At 41.5% G+C, this 17,848-nt stretch overlaps 1 protein-coding gene and 1 pseudogene across 1 annotated transcript in view; both read left to right on the top strand.

The window, feature by feature from the left end:
- The first annotated feature begins 2,859 nt into the window (after positions 1-2,859).
- LOC138931596 (mitochondrial pyruvate carrier 2 pseudogene) lies at positions 2,860-3,355 on the top strand (annotated as a pseudogene).
- Positions 3,356-6,612: 3,257 nt separating this feature from the next.
- PDE7A (phosphodiesterase 7A) overlaps positions 6,613-17,848 on the top strand; it is a 192,073-nt gene continuing 180,837 nt past the window's right edge. The window contains exons 1-2 of the mRNA XM_069600119.1: positions 6,613-7,043; positions 14,117-14,173. The gene's annotated coding sequence lies outside the window, so the exon portion shown is untranslated. The remainder of the gene's footprint in view (positions 7,044-14,116; positions 14,174-17,848) is intronic.

Raw genomic sequence — 17,848 nt, 5'->3', positions numbered from 1 at the left:
CAATCTGAAGTCCTCCCATGAATAAAAAAGTGAGTTACCTGTGTACACACACACAATGCTGGGATAGTCATGTGTAGACATGCCCTTTCAAAAATGGGGAAGACAAGGGGCACAGAGCAGTCACTATTCCATAATGATATGACATCCAAGTAGACACATGTTGCCAGTGTCTTGATAAAGCTCTATACCTGCAGCTGTGATATGATTCTCTGTGGTTCTTGGCTTTTGACCTTTGGGTTCTTGGTACTGCCTTTTAAGTCATTCTTCATTTTCCATAAAAAAAAAAGCCTATGTTTTCTGCTGAGTAAGTTTCTCAGCCTGAATCCTTCCTCTGTTAGTTTAGGAGTCCAAAGCCCTCTTTTAATTTGATGTTGTCTCTGACCCTTTCATTCTAAGATGGTTAATTCCTTTAAAAACATTGTGGGATTCCTGTATATCAAACTATAATCCATTCTCTTAGATCAGAGTCATGACCACAAATCCTTTTGAGCAGGGTTCTTCTCTGCCTTTGGCTTTTTGGAAATCTGCTTAAGGATGTTACAATAGCCTAAAGATTACCAGAATCTCTATTGTTTAATAGAGAAGGATGATAAGGCACACTCTTCAAAGCTTTTGTCTGATAGGGCCTATCAACTCAAAATGTTTCTGAGATCTTATCAAAGGGATTTATGCTTGCAGCTTTGACTTCATCTTTACCCTGAGTCTTTGTTTTACTGCCCTTTTTAAAATTTTTACCTGGAGGTTATTTCTTGCTTTAAAAGTATTTTCTTAGCTAGATCTGTGTTCTAAATCTGTTTTTGAAGCCAGCAAGTCTTGGGTTCTATGTATTTCCTCTAAACTCTGCTAAAAATTGAATAATCTATTTAGCTAATTTCTCCCTACCTCTACTTTATTGTATGCAGATATAAGAATTATTTGGCAGTCTGCCTGGAAATCTACTTGTTGAGATCCACTAGTGTATTAGGCACATCTTATATTTTCCAAAACATGTTAGGTGACCGTTTAACTAAACCTACTACAGATACAAAATAGAGGTTGCCCTCTTGCCAAACCTTAATAATAACCTCCTGTCTTTCTCCATTCACACTCTTTTTCAGTCTCAGCCCACTGTCCAGTTTCAAAATCAATGCCACATATTTTCCATTTTTATAATGAGAGCACCTACATCCGTTCCTGTTTTCGATTGCTGCATTACGAACTACCACAAAATTATGTATCCCAAACAGCTATTTTATTTACTCAGAATTTGATGGTTCAGAATTTGGATGACCTCAACTGGGCAACTTGTGTTTCTGATCCATTTGCTGTCAGTTGGGGTCACTAAGGTTGAGTATCCACTCACAAGCTGGCTCACGTATTTTGCTCACATGTTCAGCATCTCAGCACTTCTTGGTCGTATACCATGTGTTGTCTCATTCTCCAGGTCCTCTTCACAGGGCTTTGACTTCTCACAACATGGTGCTCTCAGGGTGGCCATACTTCTTCCTGGAGGATGGCTTCTATGAATGAGTGTTCCAAATGACAGAAAGCAGAAGCCATCAGTTTCCTAAGGCCTGGGCCCCAAGATCGTCAGAGTGTCATCTTCACCATGTTCTGTCCTTTAAAGCAGTCACAGAGCCACCTAGGTTCAAGTGGAAGAGACACTTGCAGTGAGAGAAGTGCCAACATCTTTGTGATCATCTTTAACCCACCTTAGAGCTGAATCTTTGTTCTCCTTACTGTAACAGGTCGGGGAACTCTGAACCAGAAGACAGACCAATATGATTGAAGCCCAAGTCTAGCCTGCTTAACTGGTGTATTATTGTCTTGGTGTCACTTTCTTTCTCTGATTGGCTGTTTCCTCGTTTATAAATACAGTAGGATATGAATACTCCATAATTTAAGTAACTCCATAACTCCATGTCCATGGCGACATTTATATTAGAATCATCCTGAAGGTTCGTGACATAAAATAATGTGCCATTTGGCTGAGGTATCCATTTAAATTATGTTTATCCGGAGGCTGCTATACTTAGTCAACTTATCAACATCTGCATACAACTCAATAGAGCTTAGTTTTCTCCTTAATGTTATGTCAGTTATTTTCATGGTTTGGTTAAAATTTATTTTCCTAGAGAAAAACATTCAATAAAAAAATGTAGCTCTTAAAAAAAGTTTTGAATAAATAAAATAGAAGGGTGTTTAATTTGATTGCATCTTGCAATTCTATAACAGGAATGAGTATACCATCAAATTCAATCTTCCATTTGTTAATTTAAGATATATAATGCAGGGTCTACTTCTCTGCCATATTTTCAACTTTGGGATTCCCATGTCTACTACAATGATAATATCTATTTCACAGAGTTGCTAAAATAATAAATGAGATATAATATGTAGCCTGCCAAGCTCCTCTGTCTATGGAATTCTCCAGGCAAGAATACTAGAGTGGGTAGCCATTCCCTTCTCCAGGGGATCTTCACAACTCAGTGATCAAACCCGGGTCTCCTGCATTGTAGGCAGATTCTTTGCCATCTGAGCCACCAGGGAAGACCACAAAAGTAATCATTGGCCTAAAACATGCTGTTTCACTAGAACATGGGTTCTTGGAGATAAAGACCTTAGTATATTTCTCTTTAAGTCACTGGTACATAGCTTAGTGCCTGCACGTTTTTCTGACTACATTTGACAGAAATGTAATTCAAATGTGCATAAGCAAAAATGAGAATCTGTTGCTTTACTCTATCAAAGAAAGCATTATAAAACTGAGAACTCTGAGCACAAACCAAAGGGTGGTTGGCAAGGGGCAGGCTGAGCTGTGGGAAGGGCACCCTACTCTCCCCTAAGAGAGTAGGGCATGAAGCATTGAGGCAGGGGGAAATGACCAGCTGCCCTTCACCGCCAGCTAGAACAAGCACGTGGCCACTCTCCCACAAGGCTGCCCACGATCACTCATCCATAGAAATATCAGCCACTGGCATCCAGGGCCTGCAGGCCACCTACCACCAGGTCCTTGATGAAGTGGGAGTTCCTCCTGCCTGAGAACTTGAGGCCATTGTACAACCACCCAGCCGGTCCCACAGTTTTTTTCTGGGCTGCAATTATGAAATGAGGATAGATCAGCGCTGAACCAGCTGGCATGGCCAGACCTACAGAAAAACTCAGCACAGCTGAAGCTACTGTTCTGGCTACAGGGCTTATCTGGTCAAGATACTCCCTTGTAATTATTCCAAAAAACTGGAGTCTGCTTGCTGTTAATTTCTTTGCCGGGACAGCAGGAGCCTCTGAGCTCTCTAATATTTGAAGATATAACCAAGAACTAAGAGCTAAAGCAAACAAAGAAGAGTTCCTGATCACCCTAACAATCTTGATGTGAACATAGCCACTGAGACCTAGTCTGATTTATTATTTGGTTGTTGATAAGGTGATACTAACTGTGCTAATGTTTATCAGGCATAAACTCTAACTGTAATCAGGAGGTAGTATTGATACTTGATTCAACAGGAAAATGGAGCAAACTTTTAATAAGACAAACAAAAAACAAAACTGTGGGAAGAGTAGTTGATTCAAAGGAATAGTTGGAAGATTTCCTCAAATCTACCAGGAGCTATATCTTTCATTTCTTTCCTCTTTGCAAGCTGATTACATTCATCTTCCAAGTCTTACATCCTGCAGCTTTCAACCTTTCTTTAACCAGGCCCAACAATCTTGGATTTTGTCAATCTTAGATCAGGTGACGATCTCTGTATCAATCAAATACGTTAGTTTTTAAACTTCGGTTGAGTTTTATAATTGGCCCGCTCATAAGTCATTTCACTATGATCAGGGGGTCATACAAACACACGGTAAGATTCCAAGGTAGTCACAAGGAAGAGGCAATATAAGTTATAGGATGAGAAGAAGCTGCAGAGGTGGTTTCCTCAGCAGACAGTGCCACAAATTTCTAATAATCTTGACATTTGATAAAAAAAATTATTGCTTACCAAGTGTCTGTTATTTCATATTATAGCCCCCAAGTATACTCTAAATGTCATAGCTGTGTCAAGTCCCATTAAGGCCTCAGCCATGGTTGCACAATCAGATAAGACATTATCATAATTACCACATAACTAGTTCTCTCCACCACAGGAACTACTGCACTGGCTTCTAATTTCTTTGTCTTGGCTTTGACTCCATGCTAGGAAGTCAGCAAGCCATGGGAAAAAGATCAGGCATTTAGCACTCTTCTCTAATATGCTGGGAGGGAAACGCTGACCAGCTTATACCATCAGAATTTCAGTAACTTATCAAGTAAAAAATAAGTTCTATAAATTATGACCCATTATTGGCATTACTGCCATGCAGGTAAGGACTATAAATTGTGGTCAGATTCTGCTATTTCAACAACAAACTGTTCACCTGCCACTTACTCAAGAAGCATTTATTAAACCTCTGTTAATCTCTCTGGGAAGGAGCCCCACACATTTTCTGTGGTCACTGGCTCTGTCTTTCAGAAATGTTTATTAAAGAAGCTCTTACTGAGCACCTGCCAAGCTCTGAAGAACAAAAGCTACACATAAATAAATAATTTGAATGCCAAGTGATAAGTTTAATGATGGATATGCAAAGGCTTGGGGTGAGTCAAGTAAGAACACTGAATCATCCTGGAAGACAGCAGTGACTTCTTTGAGATGGCACTTGAATCGTCTTAAGCAGTTAGTAGGAGTTAACCAGGCAAAAAGGAAGGAGGGGATTCTAGGAAAGTATGAATAAAGGGAAGCATCATGGTATGAGCAAGAAACTCACACTTTGGTGTTCCTGAAGTGTAGACAAAAGGAAGTGAGTGACAAGGAACAAGGCTGCAGAAGATAATAGGGACCACGTGGTGAAGAGCCTCGGATACCAGATTAAAAGAGCTTAAATTTAACCTTAGAGGGAGAGACTTCCCAGGTGGCCCAGTGGTTAAGAATCCGCTTTGCAATTCAGGGGACTTGGGTTCAAACCCTGGCTGGGGAACTAAGTGAAATTTGCTCAGTTGTGTCCTACTCTTTGCGACCCCCTGGACTATACAGTCCATGGAATTCTCTAGACCTGAATACTGGAGTGGGTAGCCTTTCCCTTCTAGAGGGATCTTCCCAACCCAGGGATTGAACTCAGGTCTCCTGCATTGCAGGTGTATTCTTTACCAGCTGAGCCACAAGAGAAGCCCAAGAATACTAGACTGGGTATCCTATCCCTTCTCCAGTGGATCTTCCTGACATAGTAATTGAACCAGAATCTCCTGCATTGCAAGTGGATTCTTTACCAGCTGAGCTAACAGGGAAGCCCTAGAGAACTAAGATATCCCATATTCCATGGGGCAACTAAGCCTGGCCTATGGGACTGGCCTATGCACCCCAGTGCGAAAGATCTTGCATGCCACAACTAAGACAGAATGTAGCCAAATAAATATGCAAATTATTTTTTAAAAACATCTTTAAAGCCATTGGAGCATCTCAGTTGGGGGGGGGCGGAAATAGAGCAGTCATCATTCACTTTTGTGAGGATCAGTCTGGTGGATGTGTGGAGGATGAATGTGGCAGTTCCTAATGACGACTGACACCCAGTGTGGTTTGTTTCACTGCAGCTGTTGAGAGTAGCACCTGCAAGGGGTTATAGTCTGCGATATAACCCAGCAGCCCACATACTTAAATGTAATCCCAAATTGTATTCGTTAAATAATCCCAAAGAGAATCAAATTTCTTAGCCATAATTTCTCATTCTCTTTGTTCTCAGTATCTCTACCCCCCACCCCCTCAGTTGCTCTTGTATTTTCTCTTTATGTCCTAATATTCTCTCTGCACTAAAGCTTGGGAAAGTATGAAAAACATTTAGCTGTCATTTAAAACTCTTAAATCCCACTAGATAAATGTTATAATGGCCCCCTACTCAGGAGCAGAGAATATACTTGACTCTCTAACATCCTCCTGGATCACATCCTAAGTGAGTATTGGAGAATATCCCTTCCTTGGGGTCTAGCCTCCTACCCATCAAAAGGTGGGGAACTGAGGTTCTTTTTAAGTCTTGAAAGTCACACACTTTCGAAGTTCTGACTCATGGTTTTTTTGGTGGTAAAATTTAAAACTTAGTGGGATATATAGATACATCTTAACTAGTCTGTGCTGCTCAGACTAGTGATCTGATTCATAGCTTTGCCCTGATTCTTCATTTGTATGTTCACCCAGGCATCAGTGAAGGCTAGAACCTACCAGTTTATTAGTCCCACCCTGGCCTAATCTTCACACCTGCTGGCTGCATGCAGATTTCCCAAGAAGCTCTGGACGATGAGCTAACATGAAGTGGCATTCCTAGGATGGGAATAAGACATACTTCTAAGAAGCAGTGGCAACCCTGCGTAGGTGCAGCGATGCACATCCATGCTGACCACCAGGGCAAAGCTGCAGGAGGCAGACCCTCTTGGCAGGAAGCAGTCGTAGATGAAGTAGATAACTGGTGAGCCAAAATTTCATGAAACATATAAAATAAAGATGCACAACAACAGCATGCACAAGCTCAGAGCAGTCATGAAACAAAAGGCAGTGTGCCTGCGTGCATTGCATGTCAGCTGAGGAACTGTAGGGTCGGTGGCTTAGTAGAAAGACAGGCAGGAAGCTGGGGCTGGCAAAGCAAAAAGCAGGCCCAGGTTGTAGACCTGGGCTGCACAGCAGGTCTGCAACCTGATAAGGAGCCAGGGGGCTGGACGCTCATATGAGTAAAGACTCGTGACAAAGCTGTGAATCAGACCACTAATCTGAGCAGCACAGTAACAGCTGGTCAGGGGAGATGGTAGGGTAGGAACCCATTAGGAAGGGCAGAAACAAGTAGCCTTGAGCGCTGCAGAGAAAGGCCAGAAGAGTGGCTGGCTGTTGCACCGGAAGGAAGGGGGCAGGGCAAGACGAAAGACGTTGAGGTGCGGAACACTGAAAGGAAACCGGAGTTGCGGGTAATCCACAGCCACCACCGGGACACTTCCTGTTTGCTTCTTTCTGGAACAGGAATTCATTCCCTGCTCAGTCTGGGAGCTATTGGTGGGAGAAGGCAAGAGGGTGAGTCTGCCGGGAGGAGGGAGTTTCCATAGAGAGATAAGAGAAGATCCTGACCATTTCACTGTAAGGAGAGCAGATAATTACACAATGGACTCTTTGAAGCTCACACACCACACAGAAAGATACGTGATGTCTTTACAGGTGCACGTCAGCTTCATGACCCACTTTCAATGGAACAGACGCTTATCCAGGGTGGTTGCGGTTGGCCCTGAGCCAGTCAAGGTATCTTGTTTCAGCCTTGCATGTGATCCATGCTACACCCTGAAACACTGACTGCCTCAGCGCAGCAGAACAGTCTGGAAGCATGATTCACCCCAAGACCAATAGCGGTGCAGCAGACAATCCCTCGAGACTTGCACAGTGAAGTAATCTCCCTTCTGAGAGCCCAGGCTGTAGTTTGTTAGTTGGTGTAGTTGCTTAGCTCGGCAGTGATAGCAGTGTTGTTTGGGGTTTCTTCCTTCCTTCTTTTCTTTTCTGAGCATGAAGATCATTTGTCCACCTGAGAAGCTTTGGGAAGAAACTTATCTCAAAGAGTAGAAGACAGAAGTATGGGGCCAGGATTAAGGCCTAGGCTTTATGAGAAGATGGCCAGGACTGGCTCAGTTGTTCAGAGGTCATTAGGTTCCTTAGTGAGAGCGAAGAGGGGCACTCTATCTTTTGCTTACGGAGGAGCCTAAAGAGGGGAAAGACTAGGAACTATGAAGACTTGAGGGGAGGGGCTGGGGCCAAGGACCCTTCTCTCCTAGTTTCCTACCACAGTCTCCTGGGGACCTCACCTGTTACCATGGTTTTATTTTTTTATTTTTTATTTTAAATTGCAGTATAGTTGATGAACAATTCCGTGTTAGTTTCAGGTGTATAGCAGAGTGATTCAGTTATACATATACATGCTTCTATTCTTTTTCAAATTCTTTTCCCATTTAGGTTATTACAGGGTATTGAGCAGAGTTCCCTGTGCTATACAGTAGGCCATTGTTGTTACTGTTTTAAATATAGCAGGGTAGACATGTCAAACTCAAACTCCTAATCTATATTTCCTCCTTGCCCTCTGCTGTGCTCTTTCTCCCCGGTAACCAAAAAATTCATCCTCTAAGTCAGTGAGTCTGTTTTGGTTTTTTAAATAAGTTCATTTATATAGTTTTTTTAGATTCCACCTATAAGCAATATCATACAATATTTTTCTTTCTCTGTCTGACTTACTTCACTTAGTATGACACTCTCCAGGTCCATCCATGTTGCTGCAAATGGCATTATTTTGTTCTTTTTAATGGCTGAATAATATCCCATTGTATATATTTAACACATCTTCTTTATCCACTTATCTGTTGGTGAACATTTAGGTTCGTTCGATGACTTGGTTTTTGTAAACAGCACTGCAGTAAATATTGGGGTGCATGTATCCTTTCGAACCATGTTTTTCTCCATATATATGACTAGGAGTGGGATTGCTGTATCATATGGTAGCTCTATTTTTAGTTTCATAAGGAACCCCCATGCTGTTCTCCATAATGGCTATACCAATTTAAATTCCTATCAACAGTGTAACAGGGTCCCTTTTCTCCATGCTGTCTCCAGTATTTACTATTGTTTATAGAATTCTTGATGATGGCCATTGTGACTGGTGTGAGGTGATATCTCATTGTGGCTCTGATTTCCATTTCTCTAATAATTAGCGATGCTGACATCTTTTCATGTGTCTCTTGGCCATCTATATTTCTTCTTTTGCGACATGTCTTTTTAGGTCTTCTGCCCAGTTTTTTATTGGGCTGTTTGTTGGGGGTTTTTTTGTATTGAACCACATGTGTGCTAAGTCGCTTCAGTTGTGTTGGACTTTTTGCAACCCCAAGGACTGTAGCTCACAAGGCTCCTCTGTCTGTGGGATTTTTCAGGCAAGAATACTGGAGCAGGTTGCCATTTCCTTCTCCAGGGGATCTTCCTAACCCAGGGATTGAACCCGTGTCTCCTGTGTCCCTGCATTGCAGGTGGATTCTTTACCTGCTGAGCCATTCAGCTGTTTGTAAATTTGGGAGACTAACCCCTTTTTGGTCTCAACGTTTGCAAATATTTTCTCCCATTCTGTGGGTTGCCTTTTTGTTTTGTTTGTGGTTTATTTGTTTTGTTTATTTTTATTTGTTAATTTTTGTTTTTATTTCCATTACTGTATGAGATGGATCAAAAAAGATTTTGCTGTGATTTATGTCAAAGGGTCTTCTCTCTCTTTTTTCCTCTAAGAGTTTTATAGTATCTAGTCTTATATTTTTCTTTAATCCATTTTGAGTTTATTTTTGTGTAAGGTGTTAAAGAATGTTCTAATTTCATTTTTTACAGGTAGCTGTCCAGTTTTCCCAGCACCATTTATTGATGAGACTATCTTTTCTCCATCATATATTCTTGCCTCCTTTTTTGTAGATTAACTGACCATAAGTGCATAGGTTTATTTCTAGGCTTTCTGTCCTGTCCCGTTGATCTATATGTCTATTCTTGTACTAGTACCATACTGCTTTGATGACTGTAGATTTGCAGTATAGTCTAAAGTCAGGGAGCCTGATTCCTCTAGCTCCATTTTACCCCCCTCAAGATTGCTTTGGCATTTGGGATCTTCTATGTCTCCATACAGATTTTAAGATTTCTTTTTGTTCTAATTCTGTGAAAAATGCCATTGGTAATTTGATAGGGATTGCATCAAATCTGTAGATTGTCTTGGGTAGTATACTCATTTTGACAATATTGATTCTTCCAATCCAAGAACATGGTATATCTTTCCATCTGTTTATGCCATCTTTGCTTTCTTTCACCAGCATCTCGTAGTTTTTGCAGTACAGATCTCTTGCTTCCTCAGGTAGGTTATTCCTAGGTATTTTATTATTTTTGATGGAATGGTAAAGGAGAACATTTCTTTAATTTCTCTGTCTGATCTTTTGTTATTAGTGTATAGAAATGAAATATATTTCTATGTATCCCACAGCTTTAAATGCCATCTGTATGTTGATAACCCCCATATCCCTTCCTCCAGATCAAACTTCCCCTTCCAGGTTCCAGGTGTGTCTTCTGGCTTCCCACTGGACTTCCCCTTTTGTCTGTCTCACACACAGCTGAAACTTAATTCCAAAACCTGAATGCGTTTCTGCTCTTTCTCGCAAGTGCATTCTGCCCTCAGATTTCCCCATGATGATGTCATTAACTAAGACTCTTAATCGAGAAATCTAAGTCATACTTGCTTCCCCTTTTGCTCACTTCTCAGATGGAATCCAACAGGAAGTCATGTAGATTCACCCACCAAGAGGATGGAGAAACCCTGCTTTCTCTTCTGTGTCCTATGACCTATTCTTCATGCACTTTGAAACAAGGATGACTTGGAATTTCAATCATTTCATGTTATTCTCCCATTTCAGTGACTTTATTTCATATAGAATTATATGCAAGGTCTCTACAGCCTTCCCTCCTGCCACTAACCATATCTCACTTCTTGTTTGGTATTCTTCTGCTCCTTGCTTGCTATCCATCAGCAACTCTGATTTTCTTTCTGTTTCTTCAACATACCTCCTCCAGGGAGTTTGCATATGCTGTTCTTTCTGGCTGTAACATTCTCCCTTCCTTCAACTGCTTACGTGATTACTGTTTTCTCTTTTTCTTTTTTTCCTAATTCACATCACCTCCTCAGAAAGGCCTTCCCTGAATGGTCACTCTCCCCTATTATTCTGTCTCTGCCTCCTGCACTTTTCAAAGAACATTTCACAATTTGTGATAATGGTTTTTTTTAAATCAATTTTTATAGAAATATAGTTGCTTTACAGGCTTCTCTGGCAGCTCAGATAGTAAAGAATCTGCCTGTGATGCAGGAAATCTGGGTTCGATCCCTGGGTCAGGAAGATCCCCTGGAAAAGGAAATGGCTACCTGCCCTAGTATTTCTGCCTGGGAAATCCTATGGTTGGAGGAGCCTGGCAGGATATAATCCATGACGTTGCAAAGAGTCAGACACAACCAAGCGACTAACACTTATAGTTGCTTTACAATATTGTGTTAGTTTCTACTGTACAGCGAAGTGCACAGTTCATGTACTGTTGAAGCCTGGCTTGGAGAATTTTGAGCATTATTTTGCTAACGTGTGAGATGAATGAAATTGTGCAGTAGTTTGAACATTCTTTGGCATTGCCTTTCTTTGGGATTGGAATGAAAACTGACCTTTTCTGGTCCTGTGGCCACTGCTCAGTTTTCCACATTTGCTGGCATATTGAGTGCAGCACTTTCACAGCATCATCTTTTAGGATTTGAAATAGCTCAACTGGAATTTCATCACCTCCACTAGCTTTGTTCATAGTAATGCTTCCTAAGGCCCACTTGACTTCGCATTCCAGGATGTCTGGCTCTAGATGAGTGATCACACCATCGTGGTTATCTGGGTCATGAAGATCTTTTTTGTATAGTTCCCCTCTCTTGCCATCTCTTCTTATCTTCTGCTTCTGTAAGGTCCATCCCATTTCTGTCCTTTATTGTGCCCATCTTTGCATGAAATGTTCCCTTGGTACCTCTAATTTTCTTGAAGAGATCTCTAGTCTTTCCCATTCTATTGTTTTCCTCTATTTCTTTGCATTGATCACTGAGGAAGGCTTTCTTATCTCTCCTGCTGTTCTTTGGAACTCTGTATTCAAATGGGTATATCTTTTCTTTTCTTCTTTGCCTTTAGCTTTCTCTTCTGTTCCAGATGTTTTGGTCATTGTAGCATTGTTATCAAATAGAGTCACTGAAGCCCTATAAGAATGGACTGCTAATCAGCTAACTCGATTGTAATATGGTGAGATGGGAAAAATTATTATATAACAAATGTACCCTTTCTTATGGATACAGTCCCGGGAACCCTGTAAAGAAAAAGCAGTACTTCCCTGGGAGGATATAGGTGCTTTGAAGCCTTCTGAGGAAAGAAGAGTCAAAAGAGATCTATTTGCAATTGAGGTGAGGCAGAGGGAGAAGGGAAGGAAAGGATGAGAAGGGAAATGAACTTGAGCAAAAGTCATGTTTTCTGGAATACGATGAACTAAGCAAGGTGACTCGGTGACCTCATATACCTTCAGGAAATTTTACAAAATCACAAAAGCTCAAGGTAATGGCATTTCTTATGAAAACCAGTGAAGTAGCCAAATTCTGCATCATGGTTTTTGTGGGAAATAAAATTGAGACAATGGGTTCTGATGCTGGGGCCTGAGTCAGAGGAGATCTGGAGGCCTTAAGTGGGTGAGAGTCCCCAGAAACCCTGGGGACTTCCCCACCCTCTGAAAATGAGAGGCTTTGAAAAAAATTTCTCCCGGAGCACAGGGATAGAGAGGCCTTTAGATAAAATCAGCATGACGGCAACTTTCATGGTCACAGGCTCCTAATCTAATATTCTAGGGGTATTAACCCATGACTTATTTACATAAATACTACCTCCATTATAAGAAATACAAGTAATGCTTGAGGCAGTATAACACAATGTTTATGAGCACAGGCTCTGGAGTCAAATGCCTCCATCTAATTCTTGATTTCACTTTTTTCCACTCTGTGCCTCGGTTTCTTCATTTGAAAAGTGGAGGAAATAAAAATATATAGCTGTGAGCAAGGGAAAAAAGTGTAGTAGCTCAGTCGTGTCTGACTCTTTGCAACCCCACAGACTGTAGCCTACCAGGCTTCTCTGTCCATGGGATTTTCCAGGCAATAGTACTGGAGTGGATTGCCATTTCCTTCTCCAGGGGATCTTCCCAACCCAGGGCTTGAACCTGGGTCTCCCACCTTGTAGACAGATGCTTTACCGTCTGAGCCATAGTCTTAGTCTTAGCTGTGAGCAAAGGGTTTAATAAGACCTATTATCCCTCTGTGAGACTTAAACATTAGTTGACTATCCAACCGATGAAAGTAGAAATGTCAATTGTGTTATTAGACATTGTTCTTCATGTTAACAATGAACACTGAATGGTAAATTGCATCCAGACTGGGATGAAGTAGAAAAAAATCTATGAATGTCTGATGGGCATTTATGGGCATGCCAAACTCTGGGCTTCCCTGAGTATGGTGATCCTTCAAATCAGGCTTGTACTTTTCAGGATCCTTGTAGTTCTGTCTATAAAAATCCTATAGGAGATATGATCCAGGAATCATGCTCCTTGGTATTTACCAAAATGAGCTGAATGCTTAGGCCCACCCCAAAACCTATACATCTTATTCATAACTGCCAAAACTTGGAAACAACCAAACACTTCAGTAGGTGAATGGGTAGACACACTGTGGTACATCCATGCTGTGGAATGTTACTCAGCAATAAAAAGAAAGAGCTATTAAACCAGGTAAAGACATTGAGGGATTTCAAAGCATATTGCTAAATGAAAGAAGACTGAAAAGGCTACATATTATCTGATTGCAACTACATGACACTATGGAAAAGGCAAAATGGAGAGAATGAAAATATTGGTGGAAGAAGGAAGGATGAAGAAGTGGAATACATGGGGATTTTAAGATAAACTACTCTCGTATGAGGTTACCATGATGGATGTATGACAGTGTGGATTTGTCAAAACCAACGAATGTGCTCCCAGAGTGAAGCCTGATAATATACTAGGACTTTAGTTAATAACAATGTGTCTTCATTTATTCATCAAGTGTAACGAATGGACCACACGAATGTAAGATGTTAACAGTAAGGGAAACTATGTGCGTAGGGGGTTCCTTGGTGGCTCTGCTGGTATAGTCTGCCTGCAATGCAGGAGACCCAGGTTTAGGAGGAAATGGCAACCCACTCCAGTATTCTTGCTTGGGAAATCCCATGGACAGATGAGCCTGGCAGGCTACAGTCCAAGGGGTCGCAAGAGTCGGACACGACTTAGGGACTAAACCTACCTACCTACCTATGTGTATATAGGACTGAGTATATGGGAACTCTGTACTTTCCTCTCAATTTTTCTGAAACTTAAAACTGCTCCAAAATACGTCTATTAATTAAAAGGGGGGAAAGCCATGCCAGAAGTATTGGCTCTGGTGGAGAATGAGCCTTCCAAGACAAGCAGATCTTGCACTGAACCCATGTGGGACTCTTTCCTGCCCCCAGGTTGTTGGACTATTTCAAGAACTGCCCTGGAAGAGAAGTGTCTGAAGCGCCCAGCTGGTGAGCTTTGGTTCCTCTCTTGTATACACTGGTGGGCCATTGTCACTTGGTGAGTTGGAGAGTTTGGTTGAGGTAAGAAGATCATCTCTTGGGGAGCTCTGCACTATCTCATAGAATTGCTGTGAGAATTAAATGAGCTAACATCAGCAGAACATTCAGAACAAGGCTTGAGACAGGTAAATGCTATATGATTGTCAGTTATAAATGTTGCAAGGAATGAGTGGCTCCAGTTTAACATTGTAATCATTACACCCCCCAAATTATGAGTGATATGCCATCTGCAATGTCAGATCAATACACAGTGTATGTATATTGATGAATCCATAGATATATATGCATATAATTATATCCACAGTGGCTCAGTGGTAAAGAATCCACCTGCAAATGCAGGACATGCATGAGACGTGGGTTCAGTCCCTGGGTTGGGCAGATCCCATGGAGAAGGGAATGGCAACCCACTCCAGTATTCTTGCCTGGAGAATGCCATGGACAGGGGAGCCTGGCAGTTTATGGTCCATGGCATTACAAAAGAGTCAGACCTGACTTAGCGACTAAACAACTAAAAAACAAGAAGACATATGACTAAATCAGTCCAAACAGAGCCAGTCCTGAGATCTTTGTTGGGATTACTGAGAAATAAACTCTCTCTCCTCTTGGAAAGAGATGGAAGTATGCCTGGGCATGGAGTCAGCCTGAGAATGAAGTCAGACCCAAGGGAGAAAGAAAGAGGCCAGCTTTTGACAGGGAAGGTCAAACTACTGAATTCATTCATGTTTGAAGTTTTCTACTCTGAAACCATTCAGTTTTCTAAGTGAATAGCTTATATTTTTGCTTTCTTCTTCCTGCAGCTGAAGGCAGACAAATGAATAGTGCTTTCTTTCTCTATAAATCCCACCCTCCTGGGCGTTAATATAAAAACCTGGAGTCCCCAAAGTGATGCACTAGCAGGGCTCCCTAGAACCTTGTGATCTCTATAACTTTCCACTACAGTGTTACGGGAAGAGCTCAGTTGAGTCACAGGGTAGAGGCATGGATTGAATTCCTGGTCCTGGGGCCAGACCCTCCACAACTCCACACCTGGCGCTTAAGCATATTTGACAGCACATCCTGTCTTGTCTCTTCCCTCTCCCTCCTGACTCGTGTTTCTGTCTGAGTGCTCTGCCAGCAATCTGATGCAACTTCTTGAACTCTTAAAACTGCAGAGGAATTTGAGGGCCATTCAGGCACGCAGTTCTTAAGTAGAGCAGAGCAGGTGGAATTTCTGGCACCCTACCAGACTTACTTTGAACTACCAGACTGGTTTGAAACTGGGAAAGAAGTACATCAAGGCTCTGTATTGTCACTCTACTTATTTAACTTATATGCAGAACACATCATGCAAAATGCCGGGCTGGATGAAGCACAGGCTGGAATCAAGGTTGCCAGGAGAATTATTAACAACCTCAGATATGCAGATGATACCACCCTAATGACAGAAAGCAAAGAGGAACTAAAGAGCCTCTTGATGAAAGTGAAAGAAGATAGTGAAAAAACTGGCTTAAAACTCAACATTCAAAAAACAAAGATGATGGCATCCATCACTTCATGGCAAACAGGTGGGGAAACAATGGAAACAGTTGGAGACTTTATTTTGGGGGGCTCCAAAATCTCTGCAGATGGTGACTGTAGCCATGAAATTAAAAGATGCTTGCCCCTTGGAAGAAAAGCTATGACAAACCTAGACTTGAATGCCACTTGTGCTTCATCCAGCCTGGCATTTCTCGTGATGTGCTCTGCATATAAGTAAAATAAGCAGGGTGACAATATACAGCCTTGACGTACTCCTTTCCCAGTTTTGAACCAGCCTGGTAGTTCAAAATAAGTCTGGTAGGGTGCCAGAAATTATATATGAGGCAGTGATCAAGCCCATCCCCAAGAAAAAGAAATGTGAAAAGGCAAAATGGTTGTCTGAGGAGGCCTTACAAATAGCTGAGAAAAGAAGAGAAGCTAAAGGCAAAGGAGAAAAGAAAAGATATACCCATTTGAATACAGAGTTCCAAAGAACAGCAGGAGAGATAAGAAAGCCTTCCTCAGTGATCAATGCAAAGAAATAGAGGAAAACAATAGAATGGGAAAGACTAGAGATCTCTTCAAGAAAATTAGAGGTACCAAGGGAACATTTCGTGCAAAGATGGGCTCAATAAAGGACAGAAATGGGATGGACCTTACAGAAGCAGAAGATAAGAAGAGATGGCAAGAGAGGAGAACTATACAAAAAAGATCTTCATGACCCAGATAACCACGATGGTGTGATGACTCATCTAGAGCCAGGCATCCTGGAATGCAAAGTCAAGTGGGCCTTAGGAAGCATCACTACAAACAAAGCTAGTGGAGGTGATGGAATTCCAGTTGAGCTATTTCAAATCCTAAAAGATGGTGCTGTGAAAGTGCTACACTCATATGTCAGCAAATTTGGAAAATTCAGCAGTGGCCACAGGACCAGAAAAGGTCAGTTTTCATTCCAATCCCAAAGAAAGGCAATGCCAAAGAATGTTCAAACTACTGCACAATTTCATTCATCTCACATGCTAGCAAAATAATGCTCAAAATTCTCCAAGCCAGGCTTCAACAGTACATGAACTGTGAAGTTCCAGATGTTCAAGCTTGTTTTCGAAAAGGCAGAGGAACCAGAGATCAAATTGCCAACATCTGCTGGATCATGGAAAAAGCAAGAGAGTTCCAGAAAAACATCTACTTCTGCTTTATTGACTACGCCAAAACCTTTGACTGTGGATCACAATAAACTGTGGAAAATTCTTAAAGAGATAGGAATACCAGACCACCTGACGTGCCTCCTGAGAAATCTGCATGCAGGTCACGAAGCAACAGTTGGAACTGGACATGGAACAACAGACTGGTTCCAAATTGGGAAAGAGTACATCAAGGCTGTATATTGTCACCCTGCTTATTTAACTTATATGCAGAGTACATCATGCGAAATGCTGGGTTGGACGAAACACAAGCTGGAATCAAGATTGCTGGAGAAATATCAATAATCTCATATATGCAGATGATACCACCTTTAGGGCAGAAAGTGAAGAGGAACTAAAGAGCCTCTTGATGAAAATGAAAGAGGAGAGTGAAAAAGTTGGCTTAAAACTTAATATTCAGAAAACTCAGATCATGGCGTCTGGTCCCATCACTTCATGGCAAATAGATAGGGAAACAATGGAAACAGTGGGAGACTTTATTTTTTGGGTTCCAAAATCACTGCAGATGGTGACTGCAGCCATGAAATTAAAATACATTTGCTCCTTGGAAGAAAGGCTTTGACCAACCTAGACAGCATATTAAAAAGCAGAGATTTTACTTTGCCAACAAAGGTCCATCTAGTCAAAGCTATGATTTTTCCAGTAGTCACATATAGATGTGAGAGTTGGACTATAAAGAAAACTGAGCACTGAAGAATTGATGCTTTTGAACTGTGGTGTTGGAGAAGACTCTTGAGAGTCCCTTGGACTGCAAGCAGATCCAACTAGTTCATCCTAAAGGAAATCAGTCCTGAATATTCATTAGAAGGACTGATGCCGAAGCTGAAACTCCCTTACTTTGGCCACCTGATGTGAAGAACTGACTCATTGGAAAAGACCCTAATACTAGGAAAGATTGAAGGTGGGAGGAGAAGGGGACGAGAGA

The sequence above is a fragment of the Ovis canadensis genome, chromosome 9, assembly GCF_042477335.2.
Source record: "Ovis canadensis isolate MfBH-ARS-UI-01 breed Bighorn chromosome 9, ARS-UI_OviCan_v2, whole genome shotgun sequence".
Lineage (NCBI taxonomy): Eukaryota > Metazoa > Chordata > Mammalia > Artiodactyla > Bovidae > Ovis > Ovis canadensis.
Note: the sequence above shows the minus strand (reverse complement) of the source record. Positions and strands in the feature narration are given on the sequence as shown.